The sequence below is a fragment of a genome, unplaced genomic scaffold, assembly GCF_019419815.1.
Source record: "Pyrus x bretschneideri cultivar Hongxiangsu unplaced genomic scaffold, Pyrus_bretschneideri_v1 Contig11, whole genome shotgun sequence".
NCBI lineage: Eukaryota > Viridiplantae > Streptophyta > Magnoliopsida > Rosales > Rosaceae > Pyrus > Pyrus x bretschneideri.
This window is the reverse complement of record NW_025999402.1, coordinates 1,367,537-1,374,798: the sequence shown is the minus strand read 5'-3', so window position 1 is coordinate 1,374,798 and position 7,262 is coordinate 1,367,537. Positions and strand designations below refer to the sequence as shown.

General features: G+C 36.4%; 1 pseudogene; it reads left to right on the top strand.

Annotated features, from left to right (window-relative positions):
• Positions 1–4,575: 4,575 nt before the first annotated feature.
• Positions 4,576–6,110, top strand: LOC125471682 (annotated as a pseudogene).
• The last annotated feature ends 1,152 nt before the right edge of the window (positions 6,111–7,262 follow it).

Genomic DNA, 7,262 nt, shown 5'->3' with positions numbered 1-7,262 from the left:
TAATAAATATAGATAGATGGCTAAGAAAAAAAAAAACAATTCAACAGAAATCACATTTAATAAACGAGTATAACTCAATGTGGTGCCATTAATACATAAATCGAGACACACGTCATCCCAATGAGCCCGTTAAGCTCCATGAAATTCCAACAACACTCTAAGATAAACGACAAGCTAGAAACTCAGTTTAGTTGACTAAAAAGTCAACCGTCGATCAAGATCGAGGATAGGGTCCACAACCCTAGAAATCTAAACTGGAAGATCCGCCTATCCGATTTATGATCTGTAACATCTCATCATCCCTATTATGCTTCTAGAATAACATACTAAAATTTCATTACGATCCAACGACTGGATTTCTGCCAATTTCAAATTCAAGTGGCGGTCAACATTTGATTTTACAAACTAAGAAATCCAATTCGGGAAGATCCGTACATCGGATTGTCCTCAAATATCACGTACCATTACATATGAAAATTTGGTGACGATCTAACGGTCGGATCATCAATTCATATAATGTCCAAGTGGCGATCTTTATCAAAACTATAGTCATACGACGAGATTTTGTCAATCGAACGTCACATATGAAATCAAGGTATCCAAATTACCCTAGAAATGGCAGGTAGGGTCTTAGCCCACGCGCCGCTGCACGGGCAGCCGGCCGTCCCGAGTTGCTAGAAAATTCAACTATTTCCAAAAATTTTCAAATTTCACAAAAATGAAGATCACAAAGCGTAGAACAAGTTTTATACTTGTGGCCAAGTCCAATTTGGCCGAACCGCCGGAAACCCTATAAATGGGTGTTCTGGATTCGACCTCAAAATGAACTCCGACGTCCCCAACTTGTTTAGGCTTTGTTCCTGGCCACTAGAGGAGTAGTTTGGTGGTGGTCGAGACCTTCAGAATCGGTGTATCTCACCGGAACACCCATGGAACCAATGGGTTCCGTTCCTCCCTAGCCTAATCATAGTTTTTTTTGGATGGAGATGAAAGAAGGAAGGCTAAGGAGTTGTTCCGAAGTGATGGATAGCGGTGATTCACTATAAAATGCCGCAAATGGCTTCGGTTTTGCTTGATGCCGGGTCGGGTCGGGAAAAACACCCATTCCCACCCCCCTTTTTTTTCTCTCTCATTTCCCTTCTTGTTCTCCCCCCTTATTGGCCGTCATTTCTCTCATTTCTCTCCTCCACTCATCATCATAATCGTCCAAAATGTCCACGTGGCTTAATTAGATTGCTCCAGAAAATCTGGAGCCTTCTAGAGTGAAGGTTAAATTGCCAAAATGTCCTTAACTTTAAACGTTAATAACTCCTTCTTTATAGCTCCGTTTTACGAACGGTTTACACCTATGCGTTCGTGAGATAGAGCTCTATTCGTAAATATAAAATGTGACCTCGAACGGTCTATGAATTTTAAATAATTAATTTCAAACTTCACTCTTCTTAACTAGTCTACTTAAAATCAAAATTCAAATAAATTAATATAAATTCCCGAAAAGTAATATAAAATCTCAATAATAAAATACGTAGATGATAACAATGAATTCGTATATGTGGGTTGTTGCTGCTATAGTCATAAAAAAAAAAAAAAAAAAGAAAAGGAAAAGGCTGCTGCTTCGTAATTGGTGAGGTGCTCTGATTACCGTGTACCTGTGATTTTCATTTGCTTGTTATTACAATGACCAATACAGGTTGGATTTTAGATTCCAACGCAACGAATCATATGACGTATGACAGAACTTTGTTTTAGTCCATGTCCATGAAAGATCCATATAGAAACTGTGTGGCAACTGCCAATGGTACTACTACTGCTATTGTTAGAGCGGGAACAGTGTCTCTTACACCCTATCTTCCTTTACATAATTGTTTATTGGTTCTATCATTGTCCTATCACTTATTGTATGTACCTCAAGTCACTGAATAATTGGATTGTGTTGTATTAATGTATCCTTCATTTTGCTTGCTTTAAGATATTCATATGAAGGAGATCATTGGGTGTGGCACTAAGAGTGATGGGTTGTATTATGTGGATGACGTGGTTCCTGGAAGAGCTAATTTGGTTAATGCGTCACGCAATAGTAATCTACAAAAGGTATTGTTATTGCATCGTCGTTTGGGGCATGCATCGTTTGGTTATTTCAAACATATATTACTTGATTTGTTTAGTGGTATTGAAGACTCAGAATTGAAATGTGAAGCAATTATTTTAGCCAAAAGTCATCATGCTTCATTCCCTCCAATTATGAATAGAATATCTTCTCCATTTGCGATAGTCAGTGTTCTAAAAAGCGGCCTAGGCATTGGGTGGTGGGCTTCCGTGGCAATTTTGGGCAAAACGTTGAATAAATCGTAGAGGGTCTAGGCAGTCGACTAGGCAGCGCTAAGGGCACGTTTAGTACGTGGGATGAGACGGAATGGAGTGGGAGGGACACATTTTGTCCCATGTTTGGTGCGCTAAATTATGTGGAACGCGCTATCCCATGGAACGAAAATGGGTTAAATTTTCGTTCCACCTCCCCCCTGGAACGGGTCGTTCCGTCCCATGGAACACAAAAATCATAAAAATTTAAGACAAAAATACCCCTTAGATTTTTCAATATTTACACCATCTAAATCATACAACAAACCCTAACTATCATCTCCTCATCCTCTTATCCGTGAACTTTAGCTCTGCATCTCCGTTCCAGGTTCGATCTGATTGTGATTGTGTAGCCTCTCAGTCTCTCTTTCCTTGTATTTTATAGTACTTTTTGTTTCTCTCTTGATTTGGTGTTTGCTATTGCTTTGAGTATATACGTAGCTTTCAGTCCTCGTACCACTTTTTGGAGGCTCGTAGTCGAAAACCCTACCCACTTAGACTGATTGAAACTAAACCCCATACGCAACAATTGTTGAAATTAAACCCCATACTCTTACAAATTCTCCAATCTTAACTTTAATTAATTTTGATGTAAATTTGAAGTGGCATTATTATTCTTTTCTGATTTGCTTGTTTCGATTTCACTAACACCCAGTTTCTAATTTTGTTGAATTTCTTTGTATTTTGTAGTGCTTCAATTTCTTTGTATTCTTTTCTGATTTGCTTGTTTTGATTTCTTTGTATTTTGTAGTGCTTCGATCTTCCTAATACTGCATCTGCAACCAAAGATCTGCATCTGTTTATCTGCTTCCACTCCCCTTATTGAGCAGTACTGCATTCAGAGGTATCTCTCTATCTGGATTCATTTTTTTAGTGTTCAAGTTTCGATTTTTATGTGCTGAAATCTATAAATATGATGTCTTTGGGTTCTGTTGGATTGGATTGGGTTACATGTTTTGGATTTTCCTCTGTTGGATTTTCCTTTGTTGGTTCATTGCTACTCAAAATATAGTCATTTTATATCTAGTTTTCTGTACATTGACCTTCTAAATGTTAAACAAAAAACACAGTGTTTATTTTAATTGAACAAAGAATCGTAGTGCTCGATTTTGATTCCCCTCACCAATGTATATGATTGTTGAGTATAATTGCTTGGCTTAGAAGTTTTGATTTCTAGGAAGGGGAAAAAGCTAGAGTTTCATGGGGGGAGAGAGAAACAGGAGAGAAGGGGTGGAAAAGAAAATGGTTGGGGTCTTTTGTACTAATTTTTATTTTTATTTTTATTTATTTGAGGTTTTGTGATAAGGGAGGTTGCTCTACTGCAGCGACAGAAAAATTAAAAATTGTTTCAAGGAGGAGTGAAATGACTCCAATTTTAGGAAGTTTGTGCTTTTGGTTTGTCATGAGAAAGAGAGAACACAAAGTGGGAGATGAAGATACAAAATAGTAAGTTTAATTGTAATTTAAAGTGGAGGAACCCATCTGTTGGATGAAGTGGTAGGTCTAAAAATGGATATCATCTAGTGGAAGAACCCATACGTGGTGTTTATTTTTACACAAGATGGGAAGATGTAAACAGTTAGAGGTTCATACCATTTTCCAAGTTCTTTATTAATGTGAATGTTTATGATATTCTGATTAGGAACTTAAGTGAATAAATTGTTTTCGAATTTGTAAATAAATAATTGCTTACAAATTCATAAAACTTTCCACCATAGTGTACTCCGATTTGCATCATAAATGCATGAACATATTAAAGGGTAAAAATGCAGGTACTATTTGTTAGCAATAAAGGGTAAGGTTAGCTCCAACTTGGAAATTTCATGGATATATCCAATTCTTAATTTATCATGAGCAATTGTAGAATGCAAAGAAAGACTGAGACTTTGTTTCATCTTTATCCATTTTCTTTATAACATGTTTAATGAAGAAATTTTAGAGAGACCAACACAAACATAACACGATCTTGAATGGCAAAGAAACTGCTCAAAGATAATTTAGCAAAATTTTACAATTTGCAAGCCTCATCCATATGTGAAATCCAAGCATCTTTGTGACTTCTAATTTGTTTGCTTGTTCTGACAGTGATTAAACTATAGATGGTAATTAACTTAATTTTTACGTAATCACAAATTAGAAACTTCATTAATTACATTACAAGCTAATACTGATGATGCACTGATGCTTTCAGCCTATTGATGCTGCACTCAGATTTTCAGTGCATGACAAAGTTGATGCTGCACTTTAAGAATTGCAATTAGGATATGAAGCTCCACTTTGTTTTACCATTTAATCATAGGCTTGTAATTGAATCCTGCTTATGTTGATACTCCATTCATTCATGTGTTGTTTTTTTGCATGTGAAGGTATGGATGAATATGAGACTCAATTCTTTGTTCTTTTGAACGTTTGGATTATAATGGCACAAGTCTTTACTATGAATGCACAATTGTTGAGGTATAGACAACAACAAAGGAGACAATGGGAAATAGCTAGTTTAGAGCAGAGGACATTTGTTAGACTTCATGTTAGGAGAGAGGAAATAAATCGTATCACGCGATTGAGTGATACTAATTGTTTGTGGGAGCTGCGAGTGGATAGGAATGCATTTGCAGTTTTATGTGATTTACTACAAATTCGTGATGGGTTGGTAGATGATAGTCATGTTACAATAGAGGAGCAAGTAGCTACTTTTATTAACATATTAGCCCACCACAATAAAAACAGGTCAATGCAAGTTAGATTCATTAGGTCTGGTGAAACTATTAGTCGGTATATCTGCAGAGTATTGTGTGCGCTGCTCAATTTGCAAGACGTGTTGTTTGCAAAACCAACCCCTATCCAGAGGATTGCACGGAATCGAGATGGAAATGCTTTAAGGTAAGCATCATATAAAATCATTAATAACAAAATTATTTGTAGTTGGTAATTAATCTAAGTTTTTCTTTTGTCTGGGGTTGCTTAGGAGCGCTAGATGGAACATACATAGAGTACACTGTGCCTGAGGTTGATAGACCAAGATATAGAACAAGGAAAGGTCATATAGCAACTAATGTGTTTGGTGTATGCACACATGACCTCAAATTCGTATATGTGTTATCCGGTTGTGAGGGATCAACTACTGATTCGAGAGTTCTTGGTGACGCTGTTACTAGAGCTAATGGCCTTAAGGTCCCAACCAGTATGATAGACAAGTACCTAGTATTCTTCCTTACCTTTGTTGGCCAACAACTAAAATTTATTATCAAATAATATAGGTACATACTATTTGGTTAATTCTGGATATACAAATAGTGAGGGTTTTCTGGCACCGTATAGAGGCACTAGATACCATTTGCAAGAGTGGGAAGACAATTCACGTGCACCTAGGAATCATGAAGAATATTTTAATATGAAACACTCACGTGCTAGGAATGTCATTGAGAGATGTTTTGGCCTCCTCAAAAGACGTTAGGCTATCTTGCGAAGTCCTTCCTACTATCCAATCAAGATTCAGGGACGAATAATCACTGCATGTAGTTTACTTCATAATTTTATCAGAATGTATATGGCGGTTGATCCTGAGGAAAATGCAAGGCTTGCATTTGATGAATTGTCTATAGGGGAAGATTTACCAGAAGTATTTGCCTACATTGAAACCATTGAGTCAAGCCAGACATGGACTCAATGGAGGGATGATCTTGCAAGAGAAATATATGATGAGTGGAGAGGAAGGAGGGCTTGAAAATTGGTTGATATGGTAGTTGTTGTAATTGTCTTTTATTGTTTGATGACATTTTACTGAGATGATTGCTGTAATTGTTTGAAGACTATTGAGATGTTTGTTTTTTATTGCTCAAATTATCAGTAAGAAGAAAATACTAACAATAAAGTAAAAGATAGAGAATAAACATTTAGCAAAATAACTTGCAGCAAACTAATTGCAATGGCCTTTTCATTTCTTCATATTGTAGAATCAAGCATATGAATATAAAAGACAAAAAAACGCTGGTTACAATGTTACAATGGCCTTTTCATTTCTTCATTTTAGTCCTTTCTTAATTGCCGTAAGTTGTCTTACTAGCTAATATTGATGCTGCATCAGCATCAATAATGCTGCATATGAAAACCAAAGAGTTGCAATACTGCCCAAAACAACAGTGAAAAAAAAAACATATATATTGTTCACTGGATTTGCTTTTTAATTGATCATATATATTGTTCACTGGATTACCTTTTCCACTAAGAAGTAATTTAGCTTTGTAAAAAGCTGTAGGCAGATATTAACTTAATTGCATCATGTTTGCTCCACTAACAATATGTTTCTTTGTTTTACATATGTAATATTATGGCTTCTTTGATAGATTATATGGCCACCTCACGTAATTGGAATGATCATTACGAGGATGTACTGCTTACTATCCTCGAGGAGATGGAAGTTGATGGTGTTAGGTGTGAGACCAGTAGTTTTAAGGCTGGTACATTTGTAATGGTTGCCACCAAGATGAGGGAGATGATTCCGGGCATTAGTATAGAGCCAAAACATATACAAAACAAGCTGAAGCATATAAAAGAAAAGTATTCCTCTGCATATGACATGATGAATACCTCTAGATTTGTTTGGGATGACGAAAAAAAATGTGTTGTTGTGGATAGTGACGATGTACTTCAGCTGTGAGTGAAGGTACATTTTGTTTCTTATTCTTTTTCAATTAGTTGCTTTAAAAGTCCTAACTTTGATTTCTTTGGGTTCTTATTGTAGAAACATCCTAATGCATCTTACAAACCAAATAAGCTATTTGCGTTGTATCCACGCTTGTGTACAATGTTTGGGAAAGACCGAGCCACGGGTAATATGGCTTAATCAGCAGCAGATGCAATCGAAAACATGGGATTGGAAAATGAGGATGGCGATGAGACATTCG